We start from the raw sequence: 15,676 nt of genomic DNA on the forward strand, positions 1-15,676 counted from the left end.
AATTTCCGAATTTCTACTGCTGTCCCTAACAATCAATTAAGAAAAAGGGAAATTCCGTTACTAAGACTGATCACAGACTTTCTAGATTATTAAATGTACTGTCTTCAATACAGCAGCATGGGCTATAAATCAAGTTCTTTGATTCTGAATAATCTCAAAATTCTTTATAAGAAGGCTTAAAAGTATTTTTCATTAAGAAAAATAAAATTTAGTGGAAAAAATATTTAATAAAGTCATTTTAATTATATGTACACATTAATCATGAAACTGTACAGAATAATTGCAGTGACATTTCTCTACTTATTGTAATTAAACGTGTAGTAAAAATAGAGCATAAACAGATAAAATATGCAAGTCAGTATTATTTGTGGTAGTATTAAGATTATTTAGTAAAGATTGTATCTCCCAGGATAAAATAATAGGTTCTCATTATATGAAGACAACTTACTTGGAATGGGGAACCAAAAACTCTTCTCTCTCACCATCAACCATGCCACGTCCAAACCCCACATCCAGAAGTATCAAAATCTCTGATCACATACCAGACTGGAGAGAGAACTTTCACATATTCAATACCTGCAGTAAAATAAACTGGGGTTATGACATCAGAAGACATTGGGCTAAGAGCTAAAGTAAATCCTGCCTTTTCAAACATAATAGCATGTTTATTCATCCCATTGTACCTCCCCAGTTGCCCAGACAGAAAGTGTCTGAAGTTTCAACTGGGAAATATGACTCACCTAAAACTTTTTGAGTAGCTTATGAGGGTTTAACAATGCTTGTGGATTGCTACCTGTGTCTTAGGTGTGGGGGTAGTGGTCAAGATGGAATGAGGCAAAAGAGCTTGATAAAATGGTTCTATAGCAGTTATATATTAAAATGATAATGTATGTATCATAAACCTTTACACAAACATTTTAGCATATGGTGCATATATTCCAAGTAATGAAAATGCAAAAGAAAAGGACCCTAGTACCATTCGACCAGCTTCAACACTGAAAAAAATACAAGTTAATGGAAGAGAAATTAATTATCTCATAAATGTTTCAAGAGTGAAAATACCGCTTTCTCCTCAACATAGAAAGAAGCAATTTCTGGTAACAAATTCTACCAGGTATTGTGGTAGTGCTATTTCTATTGCTTTTAAAAATGTATTTTTAATTGTCCTACAGATTTCCTTAAGCATACGAAAAGAAATCAGAGACTCCACTTGTCATAGAAAACCCTCAAAATAGGCAATACTGTTTCCATTGCTAAAAGGATTTGAAATATATACCAGCATACCTTACAAGTCAACTGTTCCCTACAATGTCTTCTCACTGAACTGAGGTGTTTTCACAAAGCAACAGGATTCAAAAGAAATAGAAGTAGGATGGCTTTTGCAGTAAAGCATAGCTACGGAGAAACTCCCTCTCTCTGTGTGTCATGCAGGCTGATTGCTACTTGTAGCAATGATAACACTAACATAATGGCTGCACCCATTTAATGTTATTTAAGTACCTCCAACTGACATGTTGGAATAAGGCTTTTTTTTTTCCTTGTAAATTCTAATTAGGTCCCTTTCCTTCTTTCCTTTCTCCATCATGCTCTTCCTTTCTCCATCTCTCCATCTTTTCTTCTGCCCAATAGTAAAAAATGGGTACTAGTAGGTCTACATGTACCTCAATCCCTACCTCACGCTACAGTAGAATACCAACAGATTATTACATAGAGTAAACTTGTCACCTCTCCACCCCATTTACCTCCAGCAAGAAAAAAATTCTATTTCTTATCTATCTCAGTGCCTACATCAAAAATTTAGGCAAGTCACCTTTGCTTGTCATCCTCGCACATCCAGTAACTTGCCAAAACCCAACATTCTTGCTAAAAGCCTCTCAAATCTGTTCACTCCCCACCATTTCCCTGTACCTGCAAAATCTAGGCCCCCACCATTTCTTCCTTGTCTCCTCAGTGGTCTTCATACCTCCATTATAGGCCCTTCCAACTGCTCTCCACACTGCAGCTAGATTAATCAATCTAAAATACAAATCTGGTGAAGATACTCATCTGCTTAAGTCACTTCAGTGGCTCCCCATGTTCTTAGCATAAAGTCATATGCTCACAATACGGTTTTTTTATTTTATTTTATTTTATTATGTTATGTTAGTCACCATACATCATTAGTTTTTGATGTAGTGATCCACGATCCATTGTTTTCGTACAACACCCTGTGCTCCATGCAGTACATGAGCTCCTTAATACCCATCACCAGGCTAACTCATCCCCCCATCCCCCTCCCCTCTAAAACCCTGTTTGTTTCTCAGAGTCCTTTTATAATGACGTCTCTGCTTATCTCTTAACCTCCCTTCTCATTACTGACTCTTACAAAAATTGCCTGTGTTTTAGCTATCATGAACCACAGACAAGTTCTGAGGCCTTTGCACCCCTTGCCCCTCTTACTAGAAAACCCTCTCTGCCTTTAACATGACTGATTCTTAATCAATTTAAAGGATTCATCTCAAATGTTAGTTCCTCCAGGACACTTTCTATCCTACCCGCTTGATGTTCCCACAGTGGGTGTTCACTTTTAGCTTCCCCCAAATGTCAGTATTTGTTGAAAAAAATGAAAAAATTCAAGTCATTTCATTGCACACCTGGTTTGACTGTAGCATGTGTGTATAAAGATCCAAGATAGCTAACAGTGAATGAAGTTCCTCAACTTTGCATCCCATATTCAAATGTTTAGACATACATAACACCCAGACCACTTTAACTCTAAACTATTCAAGGTTGACAAACACTCTGATATTATCAAATCCAAGTTCTATAAATATAAAAATACATGGTTTTCTAGAAAACCAAGGCTTGAATTTGCTAGGAGATCTCTCTAGTTTTAATATAAAAGTCAACCTTTATTGTTCCAGGATCATCCAGTGATACATAATTGTCTGAAAGCTGATCAACTGCTTCCTTCTCACAGTAGTTAGGAACTGCCCGGTTAACAGCGGCTAGAGAATCACCCAGCTCTAACAATGTTATCCAAATCTAAACAAGTGTGATAACTAGAAGCAAATTCAATCAAAAGAAACATTATCACTTTCTCAATGATTAACATGAAACCAGTTATCTAGCAAAAAAAGTTAGACCTTATTTTAGAACAGTTAGAAATTTTAGACCTCATTTGAGGTGACTCAAAACTTAGAAGTTCAAAACTTTAAAGCTTAATTCTGTGATAAGCCAGCTGGCATCAAGATAAACTATTTGTCCAATTTACAAGAATCTCTTGGATAAGAAATCTAAGATTCAACTCTCAAACACAATATCTAAGCTTTAGTTTTGAGTGTGATGGGTGGATAAGGGGGTAATGTGTGAATATTCTCTGCTTGCTCTCAAGGTTAATAGGCAACAAGTCTGGTAAGCACAGTTTCAACTAATCTTGCCAGGAGCAGAAGCCATAATCCACAAAGATTCACCTTCCCTGCCAAGCTGCTATTCTATATTCTATATGGTTGAGTGTATAATACTGTGCTACCTTATCAAGCACGGTTGGTACTGGATGCTCCACCCAGACTCCCTCCTGAGGGTTAAAGCATCCTTCCCCCAAGTGATAGACATATCGTCTTTTGACAGCTCACAATTATGTCCCTCACAAAGAAATGTCCTTGACCACAGGGAACTTTCTCACTTAAGATTAAGGCCCCTCCCAGGAGAGAGCCAACAGTCAATGGCCAATTCATACTCAGGAACAAAGTCTCTCATGCTTCAATTTGGAACAACTCTAAAGGGACATCCCAGCTCCAAAGCTCCCTACAAGCTCCACTGATGCCTCAGTTGCACTGCAGGTCAGCTTCTCCCTCTTTGCAGTCCTACTTTTCTCATTTCCTTACTTACTTCATTGCTAGAGACCACTTCTCAAAAAACCTCCTACATGCAACTCTTCATCTCAGAATCGATTTCCAAGGCAACCTAATCTAAGACTCAAGTCAATAATTGTGTAATGCAAAAAATAGCAACATACAATAAATTTGCTGACTTCATCATAACTTTGTCCTGGTCTTCTATTAAAGATGTGAACCTATTGGGACGCCTGGGTGGCTCAGTCAGTTAAGCGTCTGCCTTTGGCTCAGGTCATAATCCCAGGGTCCTGGGATCGAGTTCCGCATCGGGCTCCCTGCTTTTCCCTCTGCCTCTGCATTTCCCTCTCTCTCATGAATAAATAAAATCTTAAAAAAATAAAAAAAAGATGTGAACCTATTAATTGAGGCAAAGGCAAGATCTAGAACTTAATTTATCCCAGCTGACTCCAGTTCCCTTTTTTTAATTTAAATTTTAGTTAACATATAGCACAATATTGGTTTCTAGAGTAGAATTCAGTGATCACCTACATCACCTACATACAATATCCAGTGCTCATCACAACAGGTACCCTCTTTAATACCCATCACACATCTAGCCCATTCCCCACCCTCTTCCCTCCATCAACTCTCAGTTTATGCTCTATCATTAAGAGTCTCTTATGGTTTCCTTCTCTCCTTTTTTTCCTTTCCCCTCTTTCCATATGTTCACCTGTTTTCTTTCTTAAATTCCACACATGAGTGAAATTATATGGTATATTTCTTTCTCTGACTGACTTATTTAACTTAGCAGAATATACTCTAGCTCTCCATTCACATCTTTGCAAATGGCAAGATTTCATTCTTTTTGATGGCTGAAGAATACTCCATTGTGTGTGTGTGTGTGTATATATATATATACATACCACCTCTTCTTTATCCACTCATCAGTCAATAGACATTGGGGCTCTCTAAATAATTTGGCTATTGTTGATAATGCTGCTATAAACATAGGGGTGCATGTACCCCTTCGAATCTGTATTTTTGTATCTTTTGGATAAATACCTAGGAGTACAGTTGCTGGAGCATAGAGTAGGTCTATTTTTAACTTTTTGAGGAACCTCCATACTGTTCTCCAGAATGGCTGCACCAGTTTGCATTCCCACCAACAGGGCAAGAGGGTCCCCTTTTCTCTGCATCCTCACCAACACCTGTTATTTCTTGTGTTATTAATTTTAGCCATTCTGATGGGTATGAGGTGGTATTTCATCGTGGTTTTGATTTGTACTTCCCTGATGATGACTGATGTTGAGCATCTTTTCCTATGCCTGTTAGCCATCTGGATGTCTTCTTTGGAAAAGTGTCTATTCATGTATTCTGCCCATTTCTTATCCAGTTCCCTTTTAACTGCAACAAAATTTAGGAACTAACCCACTGGTATTAAAAATTACCTGATTTCTACCCTTTATCCTGAACGATTTTCAATGTTTGGCAAAAGTTGTTGGATAGTTTTATCATCACCCAATTCTAAGAGGGCTAATATTGTAGATAAAATTCTAATTGAAAGAGCACAAACAGAAAAGGAGAATAAAAATGATATGACCACAGCAGATCACTATGTTCTTAAAGATATGGGAAATGTATTTTGCTGGACTTATAAAGACTCAGGTCTTTTCTGATAAAAATAAAAAGAGTTAGAATAGCATTTACTTCTCAGTTCTCAATCTTCTAAAATCTCCTTTGGAAATGAATGAAAGGTTGCCACTGAATCACTGATTCTTTTATGCCATCCACTTCTACTAGCTAATAGGATCTAGCAGTACTTAAAAGGATTATTCACCAGGACCAAGTGGGATTTATTCCCGGGCTGCAAGGGCAGTTCAACATCCACAAATCAATCAATGTGATACACAACATTAATAAAAGAACAGACAAGAACCATATGATCCTTTCAATAGATGCAGAAAAAGCATTTGACAAAATACAGGATCCTTTCTTGATAAAAACTCTCTGCCGTGCAGGGATAGAGGGAACACACCTCAATATCACTCCTCAATCCAAATGATATGAAAGGATTCTAGGCTTGGAGGTCTTTGTATTTGAGTTTTGTTGTTGTTGTTTGGGTACTACCATTTTGAAGAGTAGAAACTAAATCAGTTGGTCCACCTAATGGCAGTCTCACTTGTCTCAGACTTAAGCTTCTCTTCCAGAGCATATGGCAAGAAAACTCCTAAATCAGGATACAATAGCAAACAAATGCAGATATGCCACCTCTTTTAAGAAAATATAACTTCTATATATAGGCAGAGGTTGCCACATAGTAAAGGCAACTTGCCCATAAAATTGAACCTTCTGTTTAAGTAGAAATTTCTGTCAAGTACAGAAAAATCACTCACTTGACAGTGGCTTCCTATAATGACACAGCCCTGCTCTTGTTAAGGAAAGGAACAGATGCAAATGGGGGCAGAGACCCATTCTTTTCATGTTTTCTGGAAAAAATAAAATGACATGACCTTCCCTTTCACTTCCAGTGATTCAAATCTAGACCAGTGTCTCCAAATTTTTACACTAGACACCTTTATGAGTACGAATATTTTAAACATTCACATATATACATAAAATATATAAATTATATCCATGTATTACTATGCTGATAGATACATTTCAAAACACACAATAATAGAAATGTTTTAAAAATAAATAAATAAATTTAAACATTATATAACTTCGGTTTGTTAATTAATGGCCCAAAATTTTTTTCCACATTCTTATTAATAATTTCAAAGTAAATACTGATTCAATCAAATGCACATCATTTCTTTCGGTCTTTGCTTAACATTTATTGATGCTGTGATTCAAAAGTCTACTTCTAAATTCAATTATGGTTGTCATAAGCTAAGAAAGAAAATGCTGCTCAAAGATAAATAGATCCAAAAAGATGAAGCACATTATTGGCTGAATTTATTAAATCATGACATTCATTTTACAATCCTTTGAGTGATTAGTACTATATTCAATCCATGGTTTTTTGGTAAGAATCTTTGAAGTTTAATTGAGCTAAAATTGGGTAGTACTATATGTTTATGCACTTAACCAGACATACAAACACTAAAATAAACTCTTGTATGTTGAAAATGAAATAATAAATATGGGCACTGTGGTCGACTCCCATTCTTCCCTAAAATAGTCGGGGTACAGGTGCCTGGTGGCTCAGTCATCAAGCGTCTGCCTTCGGCTCAGGTCATGATCCCAGGGTCCTTGGATCAAGCCCCACATCAGGCTCCCTGCTCAGTGGGGAACCTGCTTCTCCCTCTCCCTCTGCCTCTCTCCCTGCTCATGCTCTCTCTCTCTCTCTCTGTATCTCTCTGTCTCAAATGAATAAATAAAAACTTTAAAAAATAAATAAAATAAAATAGTCAGGGGACTCTTCAGAGCACATGACTATCTAACATGTGGGCAGTATAGGGCACCAGTGTAAAACCACATGGTAAATTTGTACTGCTTTTTATCTAGGAGAAAATAATTATAAGAAGATTTTGAGTATTTTCTTATCAAACTCCCTAGCAGTCCAGGTAGAAAATCTCTTACCTAAACAACAGATTCCAAGGAATTGTGTAGAAAAGAAGATACCACAAATATAACCTATATCTTTTTTCAGGTTTTGCTTCCCTGAGTAGCTAAGCACCTAGGCAATATAATGAATAGTATCAACATGTTTCCAGTTCTATACACTGCACATATTTTGGTACCTACATGCTCAAAAGTCAAAAGGACTTTTATGTTCAATGTTTAAGGGATTAATGCACTCAGAAATTAAATAAAAATAGTTAATTTCCCAGAAAAGCACAATATGAAATTTAGAACAATAAGAAATATGAAAACTTACTTTGGTCTAAGATTTAAACATCCAGAAATGTACAGTACAATGACTTGACATTCACAAGTCTGTTAAGATCATTCTGACTGTCAGCAGGAAGCATTTTGTAGGTATTCCATAATGAGTCCATTTTCAGGACACATCACAAAAAACTTGATTAAGTTTATATCTTAATCCTCAGACTATAAACCTTTGTTAGTCTAAATAAGACATACAGAACCAATTTTTCATCTGTTCACTTTAGCCTACATGATCGTTTATGAAATAGTATCAGTTACACAATGATGACACATATGGACAATATTAACAATATATCATGTATATTTATGTACTATAAATGTTAACAAATTATTAACAAAGGTTTCTTTTTCAGAAATAGAAAAACAGTCCATTTTTTCCTTCCAATTTGAAAGAAAGAAATACTAAGAATAATGCTTTCAGAAAGATAAATAGCAGTGTCTCAGAGACTTGAAACAAACCCGTGTAATAAGCATCAGACAACTACCATAAGACTTGGGGGTCATGGGAGGAGAAGATAAGAGAATCAGCGAATGTCAAGTTCAGAGTAAACGTTCAAGGATATCCACTAAGCCAATCGTCCTTTTGAAGTCTGAATCCTTTCTACAACATCATGCCAAGTATTCATTAAGCCAACCTATTCTGATCAAGAGTTCACTGCTCACCAAGGCAGCCAATTCCCTCTTACAACATTAGAAAGCTTTTCCTTATATGGTGCTAAAACGTGCCTCTGTATCACTTTCACCTACTGACCATCCTACACAAGTCCAGTTCTTTTCTTTTAGTACCTCTCCTATGGAATGAATCATCAAAACCAGTAGTTAGTCTCACTGAGTTTCAACTATGTTCTTCAACTAATGATTCTAGTCTTATCACAGTCCTGGTTAACATCCAGTTTGTTAACCTTTTTCTGAAAGTGGAGAATCCAGGACACCTGGGTGCCTCAATCAGTTAAGCATCTGCCTTCGGGTCCTGGGATCAAGACCGACATTGGGATTCTTGCTCAGCGGGGAGCCTGCTTCTCCCTCTGCCTACCGCTCTCCCTGCTTGTGTGCTCTCTCTCTCTTCTCTCTTTCTGACAAATAAATTAAAAAAATCTGAAAGAAGAAAGAAAGAAAGAAGACAATCCATAAAAGAACATCATATTGCTAGGTATGGCCAAAATGGAAAGAGCAAAACAGAACTTATCTTCCCCATTCTAGGTACTACACATCTATTCCTGCAATCCAAGATTACACTCAGTTTTCATGGCTATGTCACACATATTGATTCAAACTGGGCTCTATGTTGACTAAAACTATAAAGTCTTAGTTGTTAATTTACTCAATATATATTTATGGAATGCTGCTACAAGAATATTATAATATTAGGGACGGTAAGAAAAATCAGTGAGATATAACTGAAACACGTAAGACCCTGGGCCCAAGCCCCAGTTTATCCAGATGTAGCTGTGTGGCAAGAATACTTATTAGAGCTACGCAATTTTCGTAACAGAATAACTATCTTGCTTGCTGGTCTCAGCTCCAAAGCATATGGATGGGCCTTCAGCCAGTAATTTAGAATACCAGCACTCCAGGTTACCTAGCTCCCTTCCAAGTACCTACTGAGAGAAGAAATGTTTAGGGAAAATAGGTCCAAGGCCTTATAAACTCAATCCTCGGTTAATGTTGAATCACCAGAAAGCTACATATTAGCAACTCACCACACAACACCCTTCTGATCACCTTCAGTGAGTTGCATTTAATGCTTTGTCCTAATCTTTAACAGAAGACTGTTCTAAGATGTAACCGTGTGAAACTCACAACTGCATGGGTATGTTTTAAAACTGAGGATATTGTCCATTTTATTACTCAGAGTTCCTTTCACTCTTTGCTTTTTCTGAGGAATGGGATATTTCTACATTTCTAAATGTAGAAATAATCATAATGGTTTTATACATTTTTTAAAATAAGTTTTTGAGAAAGATAAGTCTATAAGAAATAAGAAAAAATGCTATTTGATATATGCACAAGAGGCGAGAAATATTTGTATTTTTTGTTTCATCGATAACTGAAAAGGGGTCCATGAGAGCAAGACAGATAATTCTAACTGGGTCTTATTAAATATTGTTCATTAAGTTAAAGATCATTATTCAGTTGTCCTTATGTTTCCTCTTCCCAAACAATCAGCCTCAGTAAATTATTTTCCCCAATGAAAAAGGTTCTAAGACCGGATGATCCTAAATATTATCTGGAGAACTTGTTTTAGAAATTTGTATTTTTATATAAACTCCCTATGTAATTGGAAAGTGGACCACAGAACACATTTTGAGAACACTCTTCCAGGACCGATTTTTGGATCACTTTAATTAACTCTGCCACTCATCCCTGGGCTCTCTGCTGTCTTTCCAGATCCCTTTTAAAGCCTGGTGACCAGAGGTAGGTAAAATATTTTTACCAAGGGTCCTACTAAACCACAGCAGATAAAAGGATTGTGTCTGTGCTCTTATACAGCACACCACATTCACTTTTATACATCCTAGTGTTGATAGGCATGCTCACAAAAGCAGGGCTTCACTATGACTGTCAGATTGAGGTCAGCTACTTATTTTGACTCCCCTGAGAAATGAGAGCTTAAAATGCATGAAAACAGGTCCAAATCACAATCAAATGGAACTGTGAATAGCATTGCATGGAACTTTTTCCTCAATTGAACCAGCTGCAATCATTTTTTAAAATAACTTATTCTACTTTTAAAATAAAGAATTTTCCCTTGAAGAGAAAATCTGCCAACCTCCTTGAATAAAATCATTCTTCCAGAAAGTAAGATTATTTTGTGATAATTTTTTATGAAGAATTTTAATTCTAATAATACTATTTTTAGAATATCTACAGACAGGTAGCCTGTTGGCACAATGGACTCACAGAATAGATTTATAAACAATCAAAATATTATAGGCAAGAGTAAAGAAACTTTATTGTTGCTCTCCAGTTCACCATTTCATAGATACATAATTCATTCCATGACACAGCGACTGATGTTATACCATAAAGCTCTCAACCTGGACCATCTATATGATTTAGCAAAAGATATAGGTTTAAAAACTAAAAGTGACCAATCACAATACGTCAACTGAAAATTCCCAATAAATGTCTACATAAAAGGTTCAGGTACTCATTCAAGTTTCCAAGCTCAGTTCAAAGTCACCACTTCCCAGCTATTGCTTACTATAAAAATTCCAGCCCTATACATTCTATCATATATAAATTGACTCTAGATAAAGGCATTATCAAATGAACAAGTTGAGATATCCAAAGAAGAAATTCAGGGTCTGAAAAATGAGTGATTTACTCAGAAAATTGCCAGATAGAAATTTTCTAAGTCTACATTCAAGGGAAATCAAGCTAAGACCAATTAGGGCATGATTCATTCTCCTATGTTATTTGCATTTTCTATCTGGTACTTTTTAATTTTATAAATTTTATGCTGTTTCCATAGTTACCAGCTCTTAATCATAATGAACACCTGGTCTATACAGAGGAATTAATATTTCCTCATGAACTGCATATACTAAATTGTTAATAACTTCTCTATACTTTGACAGTGACTCGTTTAAGTTTCTGACCTATAAGCAAAGATTTTCAAAAGGTTCTTTTCACTCTCTTTTCTTTCTTTTTGAGTTTTATATATTATATGGACTTCAGTGGTTTTATGATAGTTGAGATTTGCTAAAGCATCACAATCTATATTCTCTGACATGTCATAGTTATACCTATCACTAAGTGTGTTTCTCAGCCTGGGTTAGACATACTTTAATGAAAAAAAAAAACTTTTGTGTACATATTTATTAAAACTAAGTCAAAATCCATTGACAAATTAGGCAAATACTGGTACTCACTCATTCACCAAACTAGGTCCTAGAGAAAAGTATACAAACACCAACAACTCCTCAATGACTCACCATGGTTAAGTTTCCTAAGCAACACTAGAGCACCTTATTTCAAAGAAAATTAAAATGGTGTTTGATCCTGCAGACATTTTCCATATAAAAGCATATAGGTTTGTACATCAACTATACTTTAATTACAAATTTCTTAGGGTCACCTGGGTGGCTCAGTTGGTTAAGTGTTTGACTCTTGATTTCAGCTCAGGTAATGATCTCAGGGTTGTGAGATGGATCCATGCCCAGTGCAGAGCGTGCTTAAGATTCTCTCTCTCTCAAAAAATAAAGATTCCCTCTCTCCCTCTCCCCCTCCTCACCTTTCTCTCTCTCTCTCTCTCTCTCTCTACTTTCTCTCCCTCTCTCTCTTCCTGCCCCCATATAAAAAAAAAATTTTTAAGCACATGAGCAATGATTTTGTTTTGTTTTGTTTTTTTGTAAAGATTTTATTTATTCATTTGACAGAGAGGGACAAAGCGAGAGAAGGAACACAAGCAGGGGAAGTGGGAGAGGAAGAAGCAGGCTCCCGGTCGAGCAGTGGGCCCGATGCGGGGCTCGATCCCAGAACCCTGGGATCATAACCTGAGCCAAAGGCAGATGCTTAACGACTGAGCCACCCAAGAGCCGAGCAATGATTAATAGTATAGACTTTGTCAGATTTCCTAGGTCCATATCCTGACTCTACAACCCACCAGTTACATAATCTTGGATAAATTACTTAACTATGTCTCAGTTTCCTCATCTGTAACAGGGTATGATAATAATATCTGCTTCAGATAACTATTTTAAGGAATAAAATATTTGAATATTTTAAGAAGTTAGGTAATTTGTACAAACTCACAGAATTAGTAAGTGGAGAGATAAATTTCGGGCCATCCAATGGCATCTCCAAAGACAATGTTCTTAATCAGTCTGTTATCATGGTGAATAAAGTGCTATATAAAGAGATAACCTTATAACTTTTCAAAACTATAAATTCGTCTCATCCAAGAATTCTTAACCTACTCCTGGAAGCCTAGCAGTGTAGGTAAAATTTGAATCTGCCAGTATCTGTGGGGGGTTCCTCACTTCCCTGGACACCACAGACTTGTGTGTATAATTGATTCCCACAGATTACGGAGGTTCTCTGGTGGAAGTGAGGACCACATCCATAATGGGCTCTAGATGGTGGCTGGAACCATGTCAACAATGACATCTGCAGCTTGCCCATATACCTCTGTAAGATGCTGGCACCAGTTTAGCCTCAACAGGTGTTTTTTCTGCAGCAGCTGAACAGCTCTAGAAAGTGCAGCTTATCCCATCCTGTTAGCCTAATGATTAGTTAGCTCTAATGTAATGATCACAGTAATAAATGTCTTATTGTTGATAGGAAATACTGACCAGCTCTGGGTTGGTCTTTTTTAATTGTGAGGCTCCAATAAAATGTCTCTATTCACCTGGCTTGTCTCAATTACTAAAGAGAAAATCTGGATTTTTATGAATTCCCTGACACACACACTGCAAAATCCTGATGTCAGCCATCCTGCTTCTTCTGATGGATTCCAGAAATGCCTTCATTTGGGGCCTAGCAATGACTCACTTCTAATCCTTATAAGCAGGACCACTTTTCCATTCTTCTCTGAAACCCCATTTCTTGGTAACAACTAACTTGGTAAATTTTGCCCTCCACTGGTCAGATTAGTGACTAAAATAATGTTCTTTGTCTCTGAATATGACTGGCTACCAGTGGTCTCTATTTTAGTGAAGGATGGTGTAGGCTTAGCTTCTCTTGAACCAAAAGACTAAATTCTGGATTTGATAACCCTAGATACTTAATGCTAAAGAGGAACTATATAGAAGCCTGCAGGAGCATTCAGACAGCTGGACCCAATATAATGAACTGATGATGTAACACCAGCTAGGTGGAGAATATGTTTTAAACATAAATATAACCCCCAAGAGGTATGAAATAGTTAAATAGAAAATGCCATCAAGGCAACAACTGGATGGTTTTGTTTTGTTTTGTTTTATCACAACTACCACAGATTTAGAGTAAGAGGAAAATGTTTCTAGTCAGCCCTCAACCCAAAGCCTACGGGGCCTAAAATGTGCCTGCACCCAAAGATTCCACAAGCATTTGCTATTTACTATGCAGAAGAGCACATTCACAATGGACAGAGACCACATCATAGAGACCTCATATTTCGTGGATTTGATTAATAGCAAATAGTAGCAAATTAAATAGTTACTATTCAATGAGGGCTTACTACATGCCAGCTACTAATTCCAGGAACTAATTCATTTAATCCTCCTACTATACATAATAAGTGGATACTACTATACCCAATTTTATAGATAGATAAGCTGAGTCTTAGAAAGGTTTCGTATTGTCATACAGCTAGTAAGCAGCAGAAGTAGAATTCCAACCAAGCAGTCTGACCCAGAAACCTTAACTTTTAATCATTAGCCAGCGATATAGAAATACAATTAAAGGGGGAATTGAGGAGTATTGATCCCTGGTCACTTTTTCGGTCACTTTGAAAATATTTCATTTAATCTTCTCAAAACATATTTTGTAAAAGGAAACTAAGCCTCAAAGAGAGTAAATAAATACCCAAATCCACAAAGCCACCAAGGAAAAAACTAATATTCCTTAAACTATAGCATACTAGCTCTCTGCAGCTTAAAGACTAAGCTGAGTGGCAGATATAAAAGCAGAAATCTCATTTCAATCTACATATCAGTGCTGTTATAAGAAAGTGACCAGTGGAACCTGTCTGGTAGAGATGCTGACAGGAAAAAGAAAAGAATCTGTAAATAAAGCATAAGCAGCATATTTTTAAAAAGCATAAAACCAGCATATTTAAAGGAAAAGGATCTAAATCATTAAGACACTGCAGTGTTGGGGTGTTTGTATATATGTTTGTGTGTGTATACACACACACACACACGTGTGTGTGAACTCTTTGCTGTTGGGTTTCATTTCATTCTCAACTACACCCTTCATTTTGTTCATGAAATCTGGAGTGGTTCTCAACTAGGAACAGTATCTACAACTAAAGAGTATTTAGCAATGTGTGAGAGCAGCTGGTTGTCCTCGTGACTGGGGGATCCTACTGGCATCTACTGGGCACGGGCTAGGGATGCTAGACATCCCGCAGTATTGTGTCTGCACAGCAAAGTACTGTCTCGCCAAAAATGCCAATATTGTTCATCCAACATTAAGCGGTACTTAAAGAAAACCTTTCCAGTATTGTTAAGGAAAAAATACATGATCCAGGTAGATTTAATCAACATTTGTTGTCAAAATCCTGATGCTTCAAGTGGAGAGGAAGTAAGTAGGGACCAATATAGACAGGTTCCTGAACAAAGTACGTTCTTGTTTTAGATGCTACTGTATCTTATGTATACATAAATGTAAATTCTTGTTAATAATACTATGGGGAAATATGTAAGACCAAATTTTGAATGAAAACTCAAAGTAAGCTCAGTCTAGATCATCAAGTATCTTCATACTTTAGCCCAGAAGCTGATTTCCTACATATAAGGTAGTTTCTACCATCAACAGTATAAAGGTAAGTAAATATTAATCAAATTGTAGTCTTATACTAATATTCATTCATTCACAAAATACCTTCGAAGTATCTACCATGCTAGACACTGTTCTAGTAGCTAGGAACTCAGTATGAATAAGACAGGAATATTTCCTGCCCTTCATGGAATTTTCACTTTACTTGTATTTGTTTACCTACTACACATATAAACAAATACATAATATAATTTCAGTTAATGATAGACACTATGAAGAAAAAATAAGGCAAGAAAATGGATAGACAGCAATGGGAGAGATATCTTCTGTGAGGTGCTCAGGGAAGAAGGTGACATTTAAGCAGAACCTTGAGAAAACAGCCATTAAGAAGTCGGTAGGAAAAGTATTACTGGCAGAGACAAAAGCAAGGGCAAATTCAATAGGAAACAACAAAATTCGCATGTTTAAGAAACAGCAAACAGGTGAATGTCATTGGAATGGAATAAGCATGGGTGAGTGAGGGATTGACATGAGAGAAGCAG

The 15,676-nt window shown here is 36.6% G+C and overlaps 1 long non-coding RNA gene across 4 annotated transcripts in view; it reads right to left on the minus strand.

Moving 5' to 3' along the window:
* The window catches only part of LOC123835379 (uncharacterized), a 459,456-nt gene that overhangs the window by 441,972 nt on the left and 1,808 nt on the right, over nucleotides 1–15,676 (minus strand). For all 4 annotated transcript variants that reach the window (XR_010406420.1, XR_006788732.3, XR_010406421.1 and 1 more), the window contains exon 2: nucleotides 449–576. This is a non-coding gene — a long non-coding RNA (uncharacterized LOC123835379). The remainder of the gene's footprint in view (nucleotides 1–448; nucleotides 577–15,676) is intronic.

Source organism: Mirounga angustirostris, unplaced genomic scaffold (genome assembly GCF_029215605.1).
Source record: "Mirounga angustirostris isolate CCGP_5_RB_7025 unplaced genomic scaffold, mMirAng1.0.hap1 SCAF_12, whole genome shotgun sequence".
Taxonomy (NCBI): Eukaryota; Metazoa; Chordata; class Mammalia; order Carnivora; family Phocidae; genus Mirounga; species Mirounga angustirostris.